The 22,801-nt window shown below is 44.7% G+C and overlaps 1 long non-coding RNA gene across 4 annotated transcripts in view; it reads left to right on the forward strand.

Annotated features, from left to right (window-relative positions):
* The window catches only part of LOC138187651 (uncharacterized), a 205,238-nt gene that overhangs the window by 47,345 nt on the left and 135,092 nt on the right, over nt 1-22,801 (forward strand). The gene's annotated exons all lie outside the window — the stretch shown is intronic.

Raw genomic sequence — 22,801 nt, forward strand, 5'->3', positions numbered from 1 at the left:
CTTACAGCGACAATTTAGCGCCGCTAGTTAGAATTATGCGCGAAACCGAATACTCGCGCTCATATTACGCGATCGCGCGATTTATAGTCTAGCGGCTGAGGATCCGCGATCGTCCTCCTACTACCCCTCTATCCCTCGCTTGTCGCGTCCATCCATCGGCCGCGAATTAAGTTTCCCGGCAATACGAGACGTGTACAACACTCAAGGTCGTAATTTCATCGTACCTTTCCTCTCTATTACGGGGATTCTCATGAACTCTAACTGGACTTTCCGTTGGCTCGTTCATCGATCATCTCGCGTACGATCGCCACGATATCCGTTTCTTGTTCGTTCCAGCGTCGTTCCTTTATTCCGTTGCTCGTAGGATGAGAAACCGCTGGAAAACGCGGCATCTCGAGTCAAGTTACCGATTACGCGCGAAACGTGGGCGAATCACTTTCCCCACGCGCGATCCAGCGCGATCAGCCGCTTTGACTCGCATCGACGCACCAGCCATAAGTCGGCAATTAAATACGAGATAGACTGGATGCGTGAAAGATCTCCTTCCGAGACCCGTGTGCCGGTTAATTTTATTGAGTCGTTAGTTCGACGTTTTGCGAGAAAGAGTGGCGTGTTTAGTGGCGTGTACACGCGAGCGCAACCGAGTTTCAGAGTCGCAGGACTATTCCGTGTTAACGAACGTGCGAGGGATATCTTCTGCGAATTAATTAATCAGATGCGTCGATTGATCGATGACCGCCACGCCGCGTGTCAGTTACGCGCGCTCAAGATTTCCTCTCTAGAAGTGGATCTCTGGTAAAAATAAACGCGCACTTGCGTGCAGCTTGACGAGATTATAAGGTTGTTAAGATTATTCAGGTTCCCGACGTGCGTAGAAGCGAAGATACGAATTTATCGAGATAAGTAGGAAGCTTCTTGTCACAGCGATATCCACGCGAAGGGAATGGACCGTACGAAAGAAATTAATACGCGAATATACCTATTCTTGCAAAAAAAAGAGGACCTCTTATTTCGATAAATTATTAGAACGTGTAAATTTATTCGACTTTGCTCTTTGTACGAGAAATCGTTTCTCGTTAGTCGATCCAAGATTTCTGCGTAGAAATGATCGTAACCTGAGTGAATCTTTCGTTCGTGAACTGAATTTTCGGTACGTTCGATTTCGATGTTTCTATTTAAATCAACTGCTGTGTAGCTATACGTGTTTTTCGTACGCCCGCGCCTTTTTCTAAACAAATTCAACGATAGTCACATTTTTTGGTCAGTGACCGCCTTTTTCGCGCATGTTATTCCATTCGACTACAAATTGACTGATACGCGTCTTTCTCCTGTTAAACGAGAGAAAGTAAGGTTACCGTGTCACGTTTACGACACGACGGCGTTATCGTTGAATATTAAATTTCCGCGTACTTTCTTAAGAGCGCCAACGGAATTTTCACTATTATTGTTTTATATTACCGAGTATATTACCGAGTTTCATAAAATAATTTGATGCTTTAAAATTCTAATTTCGATACTTGGCCAATACCAACGTGTCCTATTATATTTTTTACGAGTATACTTGACAGACGCGGGTCACATGTACGCCGAAGACACGTTCGTCTACGTTGTCCAACTTGGTGGACGTCGTGTCAGTACTGCCAAAGCAACAGTTGGCCCAATTTTTCGCGACAGGTAATCGTGCAACGAGTCACAGAACGAGAGAATGACACGGCTGCTTCCGTGTCTTCTCGTTTATCATTCTCTGGAATACAGTTAGAATAATAACGACGTCGAAAAACGACAAGCGAAAGAGAAAGGTTGACAAATTACGGTAAACCTACGTAACCAAAGTATAACGATCAGTACGTGTACAGGAGACTATTAAAAAAGTAACTTAGGATTCTTGCAATAACTTGGAATAAAACGTTATCGGATATCGGCTAAAGCACACGGTTCGTAATGCAATTTCTATATCGCGTCGTTCGCCATTCGTTGGAAGCAACGTATCGAATCCTTCGAATTAATGCAGTTTCGAACATTCTTCGTCTTCGATGCTCTTGTGCCTCGTTAAGCAACGTGCCACTTCTCGTTATAATTGAACCACCGAGACTTAACCGAGGACCAACGACACCTTAAACGACTATAACGTTTACACTAAACTAAACATTGTAGAACCTGTGTTATCGTCAATCGAAACGCCTCTCGGCGAGCAACATCGTGCGAGACGAGTTCATACCGACTCAAGTTGCAACATAATCGCAATGGCAAAAACGCCCCGGCCAGCCTACCTGTCCAAGCAACTCCACTTGCGCGAGCACCAACGTATACCCGTACACTACCTATCAAAAGTATCAAGACGCTTGATCATTTTTGACACAGTGTAATTTAATTGCGAAATTACAGATGAAACAAGTTGCAACGATTTTTCGTCTATATTATCGTTATAACTATGGATATTATGCCAGCGTATGGATATAGAATATTATGGTAGGATAATATTTATCCTCAGTGGTTAATACGCGATATCGAAAATCGCGTCGCGTAGGCGTCAAAAATTTACGAAGTTGTTTTATTATTCGAAAGGTTCTTTATCGATACGTTGCGAGTTACAAGCGAAACGAAAAAAATTCCTAACCGATGGAACGACTGCTGCGATTAATTCGAGTAGCGATATTTAAAAGCAGCAGGTGGGAATAATATTAATGCGATTAAAGCGTAATCACTGCAACACGATTTACACGGCTGCCTGGTGACTCCACGATTATTGTTTATCCGTTTTTCACTCGCGCTGTATCTTTGTAACTAAGTACCATCTCGCGCGCCAACATATTTCTTTACTCACATTCCTTCAAACCCAATTTGGTAATCTCGCAACATGGAACATATTGGCGAAGTTGGCGCGAAAAACTGCGGAGTACCTTGTAAAGGCTTAACCAAAAGAAACGAACGTTTCATACGTTACGACCTGATACAAATGAAGCAAAGCGTCCGGATACTCGCGAGCAATATCGTAAGCGCGTAGAAACCAGCGTACCCATGGTTTATCCCGCGGAAGAAACTTTTCCAACTCTTCCACGAGAAAGTTAGAATCCTCTCCCGTATTCTTGGCATTCTCGAGGATATGTCATTGTCACCAGGCATTAACGAACGCGTGCTATCTTGGCGTGTAATGCTCGCGACTCTGCAGTCACTTTTATTTCTATTAAGATCGTTATAAATCAGCTTTGCTCCGCGATACGCGCCTAACCGCACGTACACGAGACATTCTTGACGGTATGTCACTGTCGTGCAACATTATGATCCCAATGCGTCCTGGCTAGAACGCGTCATGCGCTCTGCGCTTTTGCAACCTAAGCAGCGGCTGCGCCGTACCTGCGCACACAATGCGCTTCCAGTTCCACGTGTCTTCTTTTATTCTCGCGTTCTGCGTAGTCGAAGGAAATCGAATCGCGCGATTGAAGCCGGGAAACGCTTCTAGTTGCACCGTGTTCTTAATTTCGACTCGCGTGCCATTCCAAAGGATCAGTTCCTCAGTTGGAATTTCTCTGTAATTCGAAAACGATTCGATTCTTACGTGATAAACGCTATTCAACAACGAATCCGCTTGTGACGTATCGTTCGTAAGAAGAAGAATCTCGCCATCGAACAATTCACCATCGAAACCCACGTTTCCACCCATTCGCGTTCCACACGGCGACTCATCATCCTTCGAATTATACCACGAGTATACAGAAAGGTTCACGGTATGTTGTCGCGTTCGATGGCGGATAGTCGCCGGAAGAAAGACGAGTATCTGATATGGGAATCGGCGTCGTGTGAACGCGGACAGGTCGCGTACGTGTACTTACGCGCGACAAAGCCGCATACGAAACGAGCCACATGCGGCGCATTGTAGTCCGATGCAAATCGCGCAACAACAGGGACCAGGCAGCGTCCCTCGCGCGGGCAAATAGGAAATGGAACTTTCTTGTTCTCAAGCGTGCCTCGCTCGTTTTCCGTGATTGCACCGAGATAAGACGAATAAACGCCAAACGAAGAAACGAACCAGCCGGTAGACCCCGGTGTGTCCGTGGCCGCGCTCCATGCACGCCATCGAAATATGGATTTCTGCGTAAATAGGAAAAACGGCGTAAGCGAAAATTCTTTACGTAAGACGGTAGACACGTGTCCGAAGGTGTTGAATAGCATAGATGGTATCTGGTGGCTGATTAGGCATGCCGTTGCTGGGAACCATGTGCCACGCGAGAGTTTCACTTTTCTTTAACAACGACTACCGATTGTCGCGTGAACGAACGTCGGTTTCTTTTCTTAGGAAAATGTGGTAAGCACGTTTTTGCGAATATATTGGAAGATCTGCAGATACGTGCGTAGGTATGCAGAGGATCGTCGCGTTTCATTGTTGCATCGTTTCGCATTCAAAGAGTGGAGCGCAGGTCGTGTCGAAATAGGAAGGTGGATGGTGGAGTCTGCTTGCATGTACGAATCGACACGATTAGAATTTGATACGCGAAAAGCTCGAAGGTGGCTCAACCATAATATGCCTAGGACGATGTGCTTTTGACGTCTAATATGCCGTACGAAGATTTAGAATCGTCTGGCGCGGAATAACTCTGACTTGAAAGTATAATCTAACCGTTTGGCGTTACGAAATCCAAATAATTACATCAAATGTTTAGCAGCGAGTAAATGATCCAATTGGTCTAATAATCGCGACGTTTGCTCTTTTTCATAAGGTGATTCGTGCGATTGAGTTTAATCCTAGATCAGGGCGCAATAAATATACTTTTTATCCTGCGTGCAATGTTTGCCTTGTTTGATGTTCGAACGAAAACGAACGTGAGAATCGTAACTAATTGTACATTGTGCAAACGCGACGGAAGAAGGCCGTGCATGAAAAGTTAACGGCCTTGTAACGAAAGATTAACTTACCGGAACATTTTGCAAAATACAATTACAAGACTTCTAGCATGTAGAATTGCTATCTTTTTCCTTTTTCGCTTTCGATCTTGCGCAAGCTACGATTGCGAAATTTAGTCGTAGAATGTTTTCCTTCGTGACCTTGCATGGCATCGAGTGGAAAATCAACTGCTATTAATTCGATTTTCCCTTTTTTTTTTATCACGTATCCAATATAACCGCGAAATTCATAATAATCGGTGATCAACGTCTCTTTCCTTCTATTTATATAACTTCGTGCCGCTCTTAAGAGACTATTTTCTATTGTATTATCAAGCTGTATTTAATAAAGATACAACCACCTATCCGTACGTTTCTCTATTCTTATGTAATTATATTCACGATCTTTCACGCTGATTTCTAAACATTCCATTAATCAACGTCCCTGTCAAAACACAAAGGCAAACTTAACAAATACACGACGCGTATTGACCTGTAACCGCGAGCGAGGCAAAAGTCGCCCTCCGCTTAACAAGCCATAAATGGAATCGATTCCGCTGAAACCGCAATTGGAACGATCGTAAATGAAGCGTCGCTGTTTTCTCTTTAGCTATTACCATATTATTCAGCTTTGCGAAAGCGTTTACCAAAGAAAAAGAGCATCGTAGGAAATTATCGCATTTGAAATTGCTACCCTTAAAGTCTCCGCGAGTATTTTGCAAAGGATTCGCGTAAGAGAAGAAATTACCGTTGTTACGATATAAATAAGTTAGAAACGTTCGCGGACATACCGGTTCTGACATTGTCTTGTAACTCATACGGTTGGCGATTCATCGATCGAGAACAGTATCGAGATCCGTACGGTATTTTTAAACATCGTCCCAACCAACGCTCTCTTCTCGTGCACACAGCGAAATCATGTTCCGCCAGTTCTTTAGTCTCGTTAACCGTTAATGTCAAAGAAGAATAATGGTCGGTCATTTCGCCATTTCATCGGATTCATCCTTGCTTATCAGCCTCGTGGTTCCATCGCATACGTAACTACGTGTACAATGACTTTTCCCTTGCATGTAGCAACCCACATCAGTCCACCGTTCATTTTTCCTATCACACATCGTGGGAACGTCTAATCCTGGTAAAGATTTCCGTAAACAAAATCGATGATCCTTTCACCGGTCCACGATTTCCAAGTAACGATGATTGCCGAGCCGTCGCGTTCTATCGGAAGGGAGGACTCGGTTGTTCCACGCGGACTCTCACTTTCCTCCATGGTAGCCAGCCATGGTCCTCGCACAGCGAGAGGGCTGGTTCGGCTCTCGACCAGATTTACCAAGCTTTCTCTCGGTGGCGATCGAATAACGATCGGCGAGGCTTTCGTTTGCTTTTATTCCTGCGTCGATATGATAGCCTCTCCTGTCTCGCTGACGCGGACGCCGCGCCGCGGCCGGAGAGGAAGGTCCGCAAGGACGGGTCCTCTCCTCGGTATCGCGAGGTAGCATCCTCTCTCGAGTAAACGCGACCGAGCCGCTATCAGCGTGTACTGTGACGTGATACATGACGCGGGCCGCGATAATAATCGTCGAAAGGCATTCGAAGCCCTCGCGCGATGTTCCGTGCGACTGGCCCCGGGGGAAAAATGCCACGCCGGACCAACGACTCGTTGTCGACGCTGTTCATCCGCATAATCTGGCCCCTCGATAACCTATGACCGTGTAATTTATCGACAGTTGCTAGCCGGCGTAGCCGCGCCAACCTGTGTACGCTTGTGTACGCGTCTATCTCTTTTTGTCAGCCGCAGCCAATTTTTCTTTCTTTCTTTTACCTTTTTTCGAAAGTTTCGCGCGTTTACACGTGTATCCTGCTCGCCGGGTATTTATTTCCAACGTCTCACTTAGGCTGCCTATTCCCTATCGACCGGTGACAATTGCTCGTTGGTCAGCTGTTCGTTCGGATACCCGACGATTTAGACGTAAGCTGGTATGCGGTCACAGATGAATTCGAAATCGTTTAATAAATTCGCCTAGGATCGTAGAAAATATAAAGACCGTTCACGGTCCGTTGAATCCGCCGCTGGTCACTGATACGCCATTGATACGATTATTGTCGGCGGATTTCTCATTTCGCGCCAACCGTGACTTATCTGCCGCGTAACCTCGGCTTCCTGCATCGAAATCCATTGTAGATCGTACATTGACTAATTCTACGACTCGATACGCTTTATTTATGGATAGAATTTCAGATTTGTTTAAAAGTTTAGAGTCTAAAGGATTGGCTGACATTCCTGAACTTATTCTTTGCTTTTCAATTTGACGTACGAGCATCGATAGGTCTCGAATTGGACTCGATACGACTCGGTTGCCAGATAGAGCCGGAACTCGACCGATTATTTTCTGGTTATGGATATACGCGTATAGTTCGATGGTCTTTTTATTTGGCTACTCACTCTGTAGATACGTACGTAACACGTAACGCGAACATCGAAGGTATTAAATTATTCGCAGAAGAATCCTATTGTAATGCATACGGTAGACAGCTTCAACTCATTTTAATTACCACGTAACTGATTATATATGTATAATTGTATGCAGTGTGCATCTTCATTTGTTTTTATCACCTTCTCGGTTCTCAAACATCGTAGTTTAATTGTATCTCATTAACACCATATTCTACGACTTGGTTACGAGGAGTCTTCCTCTTCTATTAACCAACATTTTCGCAATCACCTTCCATCCAACGAAAAAGCTAATTAATAAATTTTCAATTTACGCCGATTTATCGAAAATCGTGCGAGCTTCGAATCAAATCAAATTAAATCGTCACATCCGTCCGATGTAATTTCAGAAAAAATTCCCCCGCAGATGAAACGAACGAAACCTAACGATTCGCCGTGTTGATGTACTTACTCGAAAAAGTCTATATTCCCAAGTTCTTCTTTTATTCGCGGATTTACATAAAAACACCGTTCGAATCGTCGCCTTTGTTCAGCGAACAGAAAAAAAATGGTTAATACGCTCTTTCCCATCGAAGCTAACAAACTGTAATTTTTTTTCTTTCCTACCCAGAACACGAGCACGGCCTTTCTCATTCATAATCGTCCAGCAGGTCGTTATCGTTCGGTCAGCCAGTCCGTCTGGCGTTTCTTTTTTTGCTCGGATTCGTCGCGGCCCGATGTATTCAGATGAGTTTTGCTCGACCTTGAAACCGTAAGGTCATCGAACTACTGGATATGAGCACACGGGTCCAGCAGGGATACTTTGAAGTCTGAACAGCGTCGTGTCTCACCTCGCCTCGCCTCATCTCGCATCACCTAACCTGAACTTGCCTCGGTGGTCCCATGCCAGTTAGTTGGTGGCTGCACATATACGCTCCATGGTACTGCTATGAGTTTCTCGACCCTTCGATGCTTTCATTGGACATTGAACCGAAATGGACTCTTGCCCCTTCGATTATCGCTGTTGAGTCCGTAGCTTCGACTCACCGCCCTACCGCTAACCTGCATTTCTTTCGCTAAATATATAAAATCTTTAATTAGTTCTAAGTAATATCTCGATCGCAGTCTCGGTTACTTTATATAATTTATTATAACTTTAATACTTAGGAGTTTCGAATCGACTGAAAAAGTATTCGGCACGTAGAAGCAGTCCATAGCTGTTGCATATTTCTTCTTGCGAAATAATCCCCATTGATCGTTCTTCTCGCGATATTGCTTTTCTTTGCACTCGAAGAACCTAATTTCGATATTCCCAATTAGCTTTCAGAATAGCGACAGTTCAAAAAGCTAATTTCGAATCTCAACGGTTAATTTAGTTCCCCTTAAATCGAGGGCGAGATGGAGGGAACGTCATTTGGTTTCCGAAAGCAAAATACCTTTCGCGTTTCGGTATTCCATTACACAATACGGCTTAACAAGCTTTCAAAAGATCATCGAACACGAATACGACACCGAGAAACACAATTCGACTGCCAGTCATCGAAACGATCGCTTTCGCCTTCGTCAAGGCTGCGGATGAGTTGCAACACCGTTGCCGGCTTAACGATTCTGTAAGGCTACCGCTATTTGTCGAATTAAATCACGTTAATCTATTCGTGATTCTGAGATCGAATTGCGGCACGGTAGTCGGGGATCCAGCAGCAGATCCTTAGATCCGTTGGAACACTCGTTAAGAACATTCCGCGAGTGGCCTAGGCTGTTCTGCCCCTTCGACCAGCCAACCGGGAGGATACGATCTGGTAGTTAGACGGTAGTTCGAGCGCGATCTCGCACAATGCAGCCGTGATTTGTCGACTTTGGATGAGATCGATGTGCTCGTACTTAGGTGCAGTCAACCGGTTACGTTCTCTACGTGTAAAACGATTTAAAAAATCCGCGCCCGCTAATTAAAGGCAAAGAGAAAGAAGAAGTGGAAGAAGAAGAAGAAGAGAGAGAGAGAGAGAGGGAGGGAGAAAGGGTAGTACAACGCCTGCGGTATGAGCTATTTTCAGACGAGGAATAAGACAACTTTTCTGAGCGCTGTTTGTTCTCGTTGGTGGTTTTTTGTTTGTACTAGCCGTGCGCGTTTGCTCGTTAAAGTCGGATCGCTCTTTGATTAGTTTCATTCGCACGAATTAACGTTTTTCGATTTCTCTAAGCGACGACAATGTCACACCGTGAATTATTTTCCAACTGTTCGAAGTTGGGTGAACATTGTCTGTTTCAGTCCTTTTTCAGTCTTTTTAGGCTCCTACGCAGATTAGAAACCAGTCCTTTCAATGTGGGCGCTCCGGAAACAGTTTATACGGTAACAAAAACTAACTACCATTCGTTAGCTTCCTATTAAACGCCAATAAAGAAGCAAATAAAATACTTGTAAATTCTTGCGACGACGCTGTGAACAAGCAAAGCAACAGTCTCTTTGTAACGGGGAAATTTTGCAAATATTTTACGCGGCAGCAAAAACTAACTGTTATTCGACGCTCATCTATTAAATGGCGATAAAGAAGCAAATAAAAATGCCGTATAATCTCTTCGACACCTACTTCGAGCGATACCTACGTCCCGGCGAGTAAATCAGCCTTTTGCTACGTAGAAGCTTCAGAAATGTGTTAACGACGATAAAAACTGTCCACGAGCGACCGTTTCTCTCAAGATCGTTCTATTAAACGTCGACTGAGAAACGGCGGGAAAAACGTCGAATTCCATTAACACCCACTTTGAGTTGCAACGAGTAACAGTGCAGCGCGGAGCTACTAAAATAGTCGCGACGAAAGAAAAATTTTTCGCAAACCGTCCACACGGTAACAGGCAGTGCAGATCTTATCTGCCAAAGTTACAGCCGAACGCCCAAGTGCTCCGTTCCACGCGATCAAAGGAAAACCCACGGAACAGTAGTTTGACAAGGATATCACAATGGCCGCGCGATTTGTCGACTTACTATCGGCCCGACACGCCTAAGAGCGTCCGGCAGAAACTCGTGAAAAGGCACGAGTTCTCGTCGTGCCAGCGGCCAGCAGCTGACTCGCGTCGCCGTGGACACAATTGCCGACCGATAACGTGGCTCGCCGTAGGTTCGAGGGAATCGAACGATACCTACGCGTTTCCTCGCAAATAAGTTAGCGAGTATTTTCACCGATCTCTGTCGCGCGTGTGCGAGAATGCTTGGTTAGTTCCATTACGGTCATAAATAGGAAGCTTGTTCCATGAAATGAAAAAATTGTCAAGATCCTACTTGTTTCAAAGCTCCTTCGCGTACGGAATCAAAGTATCGTATACTCGGTGTCTTGTCGGTATTATTCGTCACGAGCGAAGGTACACGGAGGAAATCACATTTAGCCAGAGGCTGATAAAATATTTGGGAATGCGTATTTACTGGGATATAACTCGGGCAGCTAGTCAATCTGATAAATAATTGGAAGGTGGTCGGGCATTGCTCGTAGCTCGATCGGCAGAGCCGGATGGCTTCACAGATCGCGTAGCTGACTGTGAAGTTGGAGCCGGTTTCGCGCATTGCTACCGTACTAAAATATTGTTCGCCGTGGGTGGCTTTATGGGCTTTGCTGATGTAAGGCCCTTTCCGATTCCTTCTCTTGTCAGATACAAACTTATTGATAGTTGCATGGTTGTGGTCTACCGGTCGGTATCTGGCTGGTATGGCACGCTATCGCCAGCCCCGGCTACGGCTGTGATACAACATCGGTCGACGGGGAGGAAGGGTGTCGTGGCGAGATAGAACGGGGCTGTGCGGCCTCTGCACGCCACCACCATGCCAAACTGAATTTATACCCTCGATCCTGGCACCTACTCGTCCTTCGAACATCCTGACGCAACTCTCCTCTCCAGCCACAGCTAGAAGCGCTAGCTGTGCAGTCTTCGTTGGTATTTTGTTCGTATATCGACTAAGTAAGTTGTTATCCTCGCTCGTTGGAAGAACGCTAATGGAAATTTATGTTTCTAAATTTTGCATAAAGTATTCTTAAATTATATAGTAAATTTAATTTGTTCTTTGCTATTTCATTTAAAGGTTGCCTGTATAGTCTGTACTTTGTCCCTGTAGGGGGCCTACTAGGCTTTGCGACCCCGCGGCTCCGAGCAAGTGCAGTCGACGCTGTTAAAAATCTGCAATTCCGAAGTGCAATCTAAAATAGCACGCGCACGATGTATTGCAAACGATGGCTATTGAAGCGTATAATCTTATATCCACGTCTGTAGGGAAGGAAAGACAATTATTTCTCTATTCTACAGAGTTAGCGTTAACGAGTTAAGGAACTTGCGTAGAAAGTGAACATGTAAGCCGTAAATGTTCTTAATTAATAGGATTGCTATCTTCTGTAGATGCAGGAAGGATTGTTAGTAGATAGCGTTTAGAGTATCTTTACGTAGAAGGAACTTTAATTTTGTTCGAAAGTACATAAAGTATCTCTCAAGATTCCCTTAAACCGTTTGCTCTATATTAACAAGTTCAACAAGTACGAGGTCTTCGTTCGGCATGAAAATTGTCGATTATCTTGTTTCGAATCTTAACTAGCATCTCGCGGGGAATTCCTCTACAAATCGTACCTCCCCTCCTTCTAAATCTCACCGATCGCTGTTATAAAATTTCTACCCCAGATGAGAATTGCGAAATTACGTTTATTCGCTACTCGAATGCGCTTTCGCGGCATTTCTTATCCGAAAGGACAAAAAGAAAAAAGGCATTAGACCGCTAATGAACATTCCTATTAATCCCAAGATAAAACGGAATGTAAACGAGTGCTCGGCGAATGAACGACATTAATTTTGCCGAACAAATGACGCTAATTTCACCAGCATTTGCAGTTTCAACCGGTAGCCCCACATAAACGTACGAACCTCGTTTCGCCACTATTCATCATAAGAGACAAATTACCCCGTCCCGCCCTCGGTTAAATGCCCTGTCCACGAAGAAAAAGAGACTGAGGTTCACTGAAAAGGTCCGCTGCCTCTGAATAAATTCGCCGCAAACTCGATTACAGTAATCATCCGCGTCCTCGTAGTTAGAACTCCTAAAATAGCTGCGCTGCCGCCGTTTCGCTACAAACAGGGAATTCACCTGGCTGACTGCTTGCGCGTCCTGTTTACGAACGAGCTTGACGAACGTCGCTAAATTTACATAGCTTCGTTAAATCCGCTGATTCAAGTATATACACGCATCGCCGTGAACACGAGTTAGGTAGTGAAGCGCATAAAAGCGATATTCTGATCGACGAGCAACGATCTAAAACCTTGGTTCGCGCGATTTAAGCTTTTACGTTTTTCAATATTTTTAGGTAGTTCTTTATCGAGTAAATTATAGGTCGAAAACGATTAACAACGATGGATAACCATTACGTGATAGATGATCACGGTATGCAAGTTTGTTTCAGCTTGAAAAGAAAAACACGTAAAAGCCACTGACAAGGCGAAAGTTTGCCTCAACGTGAAAATGAAAATACATAAAAGCCAATGACAAGTATTTTCCCTAATGAAAGCTAATGCAAATCGCTAAAGCTCTCGTCTGACAAACAAGTCTTTAGGTATGTAGAGCTATAACTTACCACTGATAATGCTACTATTCAAGCTCGTGTACTCACATCCATCGCAAACCCGATCACAACAAACGCAACAAATCGCAGTCCAGGAAGGACCGCAAGGGACTGCAGTAACGATAAGGGAACCGTTCGTCTCTGTAGATCGATCGAAATTAATTAGAGTAAACGATTGATTCGTGTATCCTGGATGCGCATCGACGCGTCGGGCCGACTGGTACAGACGAGCGAACGCAACCAAGCAACGGACAGTTCCGTGATGAGCGAATCACGCGGCTGAGGGAACGTGACAAGCGATATTTGTTTTATACAGCGCGCCACATGATAAACGAGCGAGCGCGATTAGGCAAAAGGAATAGATCCCGGGTGCGCGCGCAGCCGTGGCACGGGCGCAAGCGCGCGCATGCGTCCTTTTTTACGACTACGCCCGTATTTTCGCCGCGCGTTATTTATGATCGGCCATTACGCGATACCGCGATAGAGTTTCTTAAATAATTTATACTCCGCACCACCGTTCTATTCGTTTACCGCGGCGTCTCGGGGTCGTGCTGGATGCGCCGCTTCTGGGAAATTTCATTTTTTCGATCGTGTCGGATTAATCGACTCCCTGACCTAACCTTATCCGCGTACGACGTGGAACGAGGTGAAATTCCTACGGTGACTCGTTACGAGTAGCCTCATAGTCGCTCAACGACCCGGTCAACAAGGGCAGGCAGCAATTTTATGCGTGCTATCTATCCACCTTGCCTGCAATTACAAGATATCGATCGGTCGATTGAAAAAATGATGTTATAGCTAACGAGGATGATAGGACTACGGACAATTAAGATTGACAAGGTTTGAGATAAACGTGTATATTAAAATATTTCGAGGTTATACTTTATTTCAGATACGTTATCGAATTATCGACGGAGTAACCGCCTATGAGTAACTTGTTTCGAATTGTTAGATCTGGAACTTCGTATCGACCAAATACTTAGCTTTAGTTAAACCTCGTTTCAGGGTCAGCGCATCTTAATTTATAAAGCGCTCCAGGCTATTTGAACATCGTACAACGTAAAACATGAAAACCAATCAACCATTCGTAGCATCGTCTTGTTTGCTTCTTTAAATTTTTCCATACACCTATAATGAACAATTAACCGTTTTTACCCAATTCGCCTCGTTGATATCTTTTTTTGACTATAAGAAAGGCAAACGTCTTGAAGTTAGGAACGGATGTGCAACTCGACCATTGAGAAAACATTATTAAGTATCGCCTGTGGTCGAAGTTTAAATCCCTCCTTGGCGAACTGGCAATTAACTTTTTCTATTATACACAACCTGGCGTTCTTGCTGGGCGTGCAACCTGGTCATAGAACGAAGCTTTGTCCACGTGTACATACACAGGCAAAGAATGCCTGGCAGACTCGCTAAAAATTCTTACCCAGATATCGTTCTTGGGTTATTCTTCGGATCGTTGTCGAATCGACCATTCAAAAATATCCCCGTTATATAGGTAAAAAATCTTGCCAAGCTAATTTTTAATTCTACAGATCAAACAGTATCCTAACTTGCGATTCGATTTAGTTGGTGTCTATTATTACGGTTCGTGGCTGAAGAGAATTAAACGTTAAAGAGTCGTTTGTTCATAAAATGACTTGCCACTTTAACACGAACGGACTAGACGTTTCATCGCGCGTACAAAAGATCATTAATTACGTAGGAGATCGTAATCCTAGATAAAGTACCCCTTTTTCGGCGTCTTAATTTGGCCAATCCGATGCGTAGCGTACAATTCTATTATCGGGCGAATCATCCTTCGGTAGAGGTGCAACGAGAGAAAGAACAGACAGGTACATACATGCGGAGATGATTCGCTACAACTTTAGGCCAAAGAACTAATTACAAATTAGTTACGGTTTTTTACCACGGCAACCTTTGACTTAATTTAATGGTAGTAGCTATAGCGTAACTTGGTTTCACTCCCATGCGTGGCGAGGTTGTACCCAATGCCGCTGAACAATCGACGATGTCTCTTCATTTATTCTTCTGACTATAATTTCAATCAACGCTCAGTGTTTCTGCGATGTTTTATTCAGAATGTTGCATTTAAGATCCAGAGGTTCTGAATTCCGCATATGTTAGAAACCGCCGCTTCTTCCTTGTGAATCTATCGCGAAGGCCCGTTGTTTCGATGTACAGTTTGCTCGTCCCTGCTGTTTCGTACACCACACTAGCAAGTCCATTGCTTACGACCAATTACATATGTCGAGCGTCGTTGCTCTATCGATGAACCGGGTTCCGTTCCTCTAACCGTTGTTCTAACTGATTCGGTTTTGTGTAGCTGGTAATGTAATGACCAAACCCTCTGCCTGTCCACAAACCTTCTGGAATATAGGAACTAAACTAAGATTCACTGAAATTTGTTTTTCGCTAAAAAATAGCTTCTGTCTGATTAATAATCTTCTTTATTAATTGGTTTACCATAAAACCTTCTCGCTGAAATCGCGAGAGAAGCCAATCCCCAACTTTTTTTACTTTCCGTTTCAATTTGATTATTTTGGCTACTACGCTGATGAGATTACCATGACGAGACTAATCTCCCAGGCGGAGAGGTCGTCAATCATGGCCTGGCATTCCAGAAATCGCTCGAGCGGCTGCATGGTTTATTCGATATTAATCGTAGGAAACGCGGTGGGCCGATAATCCCGAACCGTTCTCCACCACGGCACCGGACCCCACGTACAAACGAGTCAATTAACCTTAATTGCCGCATAATCATTTTAACCGTGCCCCGGCACGACTCATCTCTTTATGTACTAGCGTACGCGTGCACGCTAATTACTTCGCGACGCAGCGGCGAGTAACGATAATTTCAGTAGGCGCGACGTCGCGGTTCATCCACGTGAACACGAGACCGAGGGTAGTCTATCGGGGGCCGCGTTTACGACCTCTATGCACGGTTTACAATTTACAGGTACGCTTCGCCGCTGTAAAGCCGCCTATATACGGAGATAGTCATATCTGTAAATTATCGGAAAAGATCAGAACGTCGAATAATCGATTAAAAATATTTCTACAGCTTCGAAAACACGTGTCTACCGTTTCTACATTTTTTACATCGATTAAACGATAAGAGATTAAATGGAATCTCTGTTTCGATTTTTAATCTCGGTTCACGAGTTACCAAAAGCAAACGCATCTCGATCGACGGCAGTGGTAGGACGAAGGCACGCAGCTTGCGAATCTCGTTCAGGAGTTGATCGAAAATCCACATAGTTTCGCATTTCACGAGATCTCGTCTCATACTAGTTCGCATAGTACCCTTCTGCTACTTCCATCGCAGCCGTCCCGAATTTCCACAGCGCAGCGGTCCGAATTCCTCGGACGACTAGAATTCTCGACAGAGTGGTCGGCCTTTCCTTTTTCAAATGACCGTGCTTCCACGAAAGTGGAAATGTTGCCAGCCGGTGGCTCACCGTTCCACTTTCTAACGATTTATCGAGCCGAGCAACGATTCTCGTAATAAGCCTGGCTCTTGGCTCGCCTTTAGCGGATCGATCGCGTAATTTCGCATTGTCGTTTCGTAGCCGTCGTTCTCCATTGGATTTTCACATCGATCTTGGGAAATGCGTATTTTCTTCTGCGTATGGACGCTACGTCACGAAATCTGGTATCGATAGAGGCGTATCTATAGCCGCATCCTATCGAAATTCATCAAGCCGCTACAGTCGGATCGTCCTAAAATAAATCAATGTACAGGCGCAAGTTTTTACTTCGAAATTGATTACGCTTCGTGCTGCGTAAAAGTCTCGCAGCGTCTAGGAAACCAACGTTTCGCCAAGATTGTCGGTAAATCTTGCGGGCAGCACGAGGAATTTTTCCTCGCCGTTTCATGCGCACCGACTAGCGCACACCTTCTCGACCAGAGTATTAGTTACTGTCGCAGAAATTAACGACGAATATATATGTACATCGTATATCAAACACGGTGTCGCGAGACGAAGAGGACACGCAGCTATAACCGGGAATCTTTTGCTTTAATTATGATTAACTCGGTGTTAGATTAACAAGTAGCCTATCCATTCGATTCGCGGCACGGTCGTGAAACGTACATTATCTGTTCCACCCTGAATTAAGATTTCTGATCAGTGACTAGACACGTGCAAATATCGTGCATGTTCGGCGTACTCGATTAGATACGGTGCTTAGGTGTCTGTTGCAACTTCTGAGTACGATACGTTTAGTTAGAAGCGCCTATGGAAACGCAACAGATTTCCGACAAGAAAACATTTGGCTATCGACGATTTAATCGAATAACTTTCCCGTTATTCTTTTCTTGTTACACGGTAGTGTCCAAATAATGGAAGTCACTGACCCACCGTTTGCCAGGCGGCGGCGGGTTCGTGGATTAAAGCGACTGGACAGTTACTTGGCCAGGTTCAATTATACTTCATTACGTTCGATCGACGCTGCGGTCTTCATCAACGGGGCTTTATCGGGTCGTTAGCGACGTTGCGCTCGATGTCCCACACCGATCGAACGCGCGTCTCGTGGATCCCTTTAACGGTGCAACGTCGTTTTTACGGTACCCACGGGGCAAGAACGTTTATCCAGTATGGGTCAATTGACGGATCCGAGACCAATCGCCTAAGTGCGTCCTTCCGCGGTTCTGATCTGGTAGTAATCGTCGATGGTTCAACTGGACAGTTAAACGTTGCTACAAGGAAGCTTCCTTCGATTAGTAATAATCGCGTGTATCGCTTGTTAACCGACATGGTATTACGAACTCTGGTCCGATGAACATTCTTAAGTAATAACCACGTGCAAATGACGGCGAATCTTTTGATCCGAGCAATTTTGATAATTACGAATCTGTAATAGACTCGGATACCCTTTGACTTTCTCTTTAAATTTATTTCTTTTTATGTATCTTCCATATGTTACATATATTTTTTAGTTTTCAAGAACATAAAATTACGTATCTATTATCGGTATTTAGAATATCGTAATATTTATGAACTGCCCGATCAACGATGTCTATTTGTACCTCTGTCGATTCCGTGGGTTTCCTAACGCCGATCTTTTTGTCGTTTAACGCGTCGTGTCATAAACTCACGATATACATACGCAGCTGGAGCCAACGGTTCAGAGGAATGGCAATTCCCGAGTCTAATATTCCGTGCATTAGATCTATTCTACTGGATCATTCGCGAACCAGTGGGTGGACGTAATGCAGAACTGAATTCGTTAAAAATCTGAATAACGTAGAACACTGTCATCGGTGATTTGTGACAATTATTTCTAGAGAATTTCACGATTACATCTGGAACGCGCAACTTGTCACGTGTTACGTAACGTAAAATGTCGCTGAACCATTCGATCTTCTATTTTTCAAAACGACTCGAGCGTTAGAAAATATGGAAAAACTAATCGGACTAGCATCTGATTCGAATGTGTATTAATTGGCAATTAGCCGAAGCGAGTAAATTTCAACAATACCGTAATGAAAACCAGTGGATTCGAGATTCAGTTAAAAGTTATATATCTTCGTGAGAACGAAATTGCAATATAAATATCTCACGGCAAGTTGCGGAGTCGTTGCTTATTTCCAAACGCTGTTCCGTGTTAAATAGCTTTTCAATTTTATCAAATGTTTCTTCGCATGGATGATAACGATCGCGACGATGCTGCAACGCGAAATGAATCCTGGGAACGTTTAACACTAGGAAAGTGATCTATTTAGTTAACAATCGGCAGTATAATTCACTGAGAATGTTTCTTGTACGATTTGGTAGAAACGCACCACTGATCGGTATACGAATCTCTGAGAAAGAAGATCGTTATTGAAAAAAAGTCGCATATCTACTAAACTCGATCGTCTCGTCCAATCAGATTAGATCGACATCAAAAGGTTACAACAGAATTCCTCCCGTAAATTCCAATCGACGTATCACTCGAAAATCCCCAACGACACCTCTATTAACTCTACTTGCCGTATAATCGTACTTGACAACATCGCCGATCGTTCATCTCGTCTTCGATCTTCTCCAACAAATACAAATAGATCCAGGTAGATTCAAATTCTCACCATACTCACGAACCTCGCTGTGATTCGCCTGCAAAGAAATCGCAGCGAAGTAAGCTGCACCTCTAAACTTGAGAAAAGTACGCTTTCTCACAAAAGCGACTATCGAGATTCGAAGATACAGAAGCGCAACACGGACTTCGATGGATCTACTAAAAAATTTCAAACGTAAATCCTCACTCGACAAGTACATGCACGAGCGCATACGAATACGCTGCAACACTTCGGAATACACGCGCTACGGAATACAATCGAAGCTTGCAGCGGAGAAACAAATCTGATAACCCGTTCATCTTGCGTGCCGCAAAGCTCTTCTACATCGTGTCACGTTCGATCGAAGGAAACGTTCTGCAGTTATCTGCGAGCGATGGAGGGGACGCGAGCCAGCACGAATAAGGTTGCAGGTGTCGGCGGTATCAGACGGCAGACCACATAGTTACGAAGCTCCATTAAAAGTCTAGGAAGATATTACGTCATCGAGCGGTAGGTCATCCTCCTATTATAGTGGAATTTCGCTGGCGAGATTGGTGGCAAGCTGAGATCCTAACCAGTCCTCCGTGACCGTTCACCGTGTTTATTAACCTCGGTCACTTTGTCACGGTCTCCACGTTGACGACCAATCTTGTCGTTCGTTTCTGCCTTCGTTTTTGCATCTAGAACCGTACGACTGTGTTGCACTCTATTGTGCGAACGTACCTCGACACATATACCGAGTAGCCGAGGTTGAGCAACATCAACGCGCCTTGTACGTTGTGTATATGTGTAGGTAGCGCATGTATTCGAGCATCGAGTCGCTTTTGCTATTCGTGAAATCGATATCTTACGTATCGGAAGTTGAATTTGCATCCGAGTAAGATGTCTGATTTTCAAGAAGACGGATTCAAGATTCTGGTTTTGAATTTCGTAGAGCATCGCGTTGACGCGAGTGAAAGTTTCTCGGTGAAAATTCACTGTTCCCACTTTTCTCGGTGAAGCGTGACGATTTGAATTTTACCGCGTTGCGGAATTCCCGACGAAATGTTCCGGAAAGAGTTGGCGTTCCGTGTAAATCATGGTGGTCGGTTGCGTTTGCGAGTCATTGAAGGGGAAACCGAGGCAATAAACGCGGTTCCGTCGATGCCGTTCCGCCGAGCACCGGTGAATGGTAGCCTTTTCCTTCCTGATGTTCCTCATATTTCTCGATAGGAAAATAGATATTATGGTATAAAAGTGAAAATTATATACAAGATACGCGTTCTAATTACGCTGTGTTACGTTTCTCGTATCAATTATCGTCTTGGAGCAGAGTATGCGAGTAATTAGAGATGCGATCTATGAGATGGTGTAATAAGGGATAGCTGATAAAGGAAATCAATTAGAAATGCCAAATAAATTTTATTCCGCGAAGTAATTGATTTCAGGTACCGGAATGAAATTCAATTCGAAGAATAGAAAGCTAACGATCTAGAATCGATAATTTCGTTTTATCGGTAGATACGTTGAACGCGATCGGCGATTAGAACGAGAAAATTCATCGATTAAAAAGAAAAAAGAGAAACAGTGCTAGACGCAAGTAGAGAGAGTCGTGAAACTGTTACTTGCATCATTGATCGTTGCGATCTGTTAATAGTGAGCGAGGTAGTCGAACCCTCCTACCGCTTCGACTCCGAATCCCTGAATGTCGTGTTGCATCCCCGGCGTCCTTGAATCCTTTTTACTTCCAGGTTTCGGGCGTTCGCCCGGTCGTTCGCATTTCGCCGTCTCCACGTTCCTTCCGATCAGATAAAAATGTTATGCATTCAACGCATGCCTATCTGTCGGCCATGCCGGCGATGCTCTCGAGCACGGCGCGCCGCGACGCGACGTCGAGAGAGCGTTCCCGTAGGAATCCTCGATCGGTCCGCCGCGCCGCCGTTGTCGGAGCAAAAGAGTCTGACGGAAAAGGGAGGGAGGGAGGAAGGAAGGAAGGAAGGAAGGGTGAGAGAGCGCGATCGGCGCGTGTGTAACCGCGTATTCGCCCGTTGGAGGCAGCATCGGCGAGAGAGGCGACTTCTCGAGGTCGTCGATGGACCTCTCAGTCCTTCGGCGGACGATTTATCAGAGCCGAAAGATCAGGCCAGGTGAGCAACACACGCGCGATCATAGACACGAACACGTATCGCGTGGATAACGCTGTACTTCGTACACGATGGCTTAACAACGCAATTTATCAACGGCCGCTTTCATCCGGGCGATTCTACGTAGCAATTAACGTGTCCACTGCGGGAACATCGTATTTTAAAGGTTTACGGCCCTGACACGCCCATACAAAATTCACTAGCCTCACGCACCTTCTCCTCTGCACGCCATGATTTTTCTGCTTTCGACGAGATTTACGAGTGGACTACGCGCGACGACAGCGATCTCCCGATGTCCGGTGCGCGATCGACTCGATTCTATGCCCGATTCCGATTTCCAAACGATCGGAACGTCGGTGCTGGATGCACGCGCGCACATTTTTGCGTTCTCCTACGAAACGTCATCGTTCGACGGCGATTAGATAGCGTCATCGTACGTAATCGGGTCGTGGTAGCGTTCCGAGCGATTCGCAGGTTGGATAGGGTGCGCGTTTGTCGATACGCGAGAATGTTATTCGAGGGGCGTTCCATTCTCCCTGGCTACGCGAGTGTACGTGATTTCGAAGTTCGAGTTTCATACTGCATGAGTTATCGTCGACGAAGGAACGTTGTTCGGTCGATTGGCTAAAAATTTTGAGGTATTAAGCGTACCGTGTTCATTTTCTTCTTAACGCTCTGTGCAAATGGGAAATTGTTTAATCGATTCGAGCGGTATTTTTGTTTCTTCGAATTGAACAAATAAACCTCGTAATCGTACGCTGTGCAAGGTACGAAGCGCAAGATCCTCGTTTCGTTTCGTATAAAATACGGTCACTTTTCTTACAGAACAATTTGACCGTGACTCAGCTTGTTTATTTATCGGAACGGATATAGCTGTATCGAATATCGCGATAATCGATCGCCTTGATTAAAACCACAACCCAGTCGATGAAAATGGAAATTGAATCGGAAATTATAAACGTTAGATAGCCTTGAGATCAAGCGCGTTATTCCGCGCCAAATTTACCTTTCGCTTGATTACCTACGGATAGAACTCGAAAAGAATTTTGTCGCGCCGCAGGAAAAACGAGCTTTCACCCGGTATCTCCTCGTGCTAACCACCGACGAGAGTTTCGCTGTCTATTGGCATCAGCAGATCAAAGCGGCACTTAAGGTTAATCGTGGAACGCTTTTTCGTAGCAATGGTGCCGGACGATGTTCGCCGATAACTCCGATGCCATTGAATCGAGCAAGGTCTGGTCTGGAGAGCTTGGATACTTGGCTTCGTGCCGGACTCCAAGCTCCATCCTTTCTTCCAGTTTAGGAACGCCGGCCATTAAGCGGTACGTGCGAGAGGAAACATACTTTAGACATTAACATCGCAGTCGTTCGACTACGCGCACTATTCTCCTAATGGCATGCTAGGTTTAAAAGACAATGTGCAGGCCTCATCCGAGCGAAACTTTATCAATGGCGTTCCTTTGAATAGGAAACTTCTTTCCGCAATCTCTCAACGCGTTCGTCATTCGCTTAATCGCTAAATTACGAGATTTATTCGATGGATGTCCTCGCGAAATTTAGGTTTCGCGATCGCTCAAGATTTAGTTTAGCAGCGACTGCTCTTTGCGTTCAGGGGTGTACGTTTGTTTGTCCGTACAGCTTCTCGGGAGCCCCAAAGTCCTCGCGTTGTTGCAGTTCTACGTGCGTATTTATGGAGTTCCTTATCGCGATCGAAAGCTAGATTCGTTTAAGTAAAATT

The sequence above is a fragment of the Bombus flavifrons genome, chromosome 15 (assembly GCF_040668555.2).
Source record: "Bombus flavifrons isolate JBK064 chromosome 15, iyBomFlav1_principal, whole genome shotgun sequence".
Taxonomy (NCBI): Eukaryota; Metazoa; Arthropoda; class Insecta; order Hymenoptera; family Apidae; genus Bombus; species Bombus flavifrons.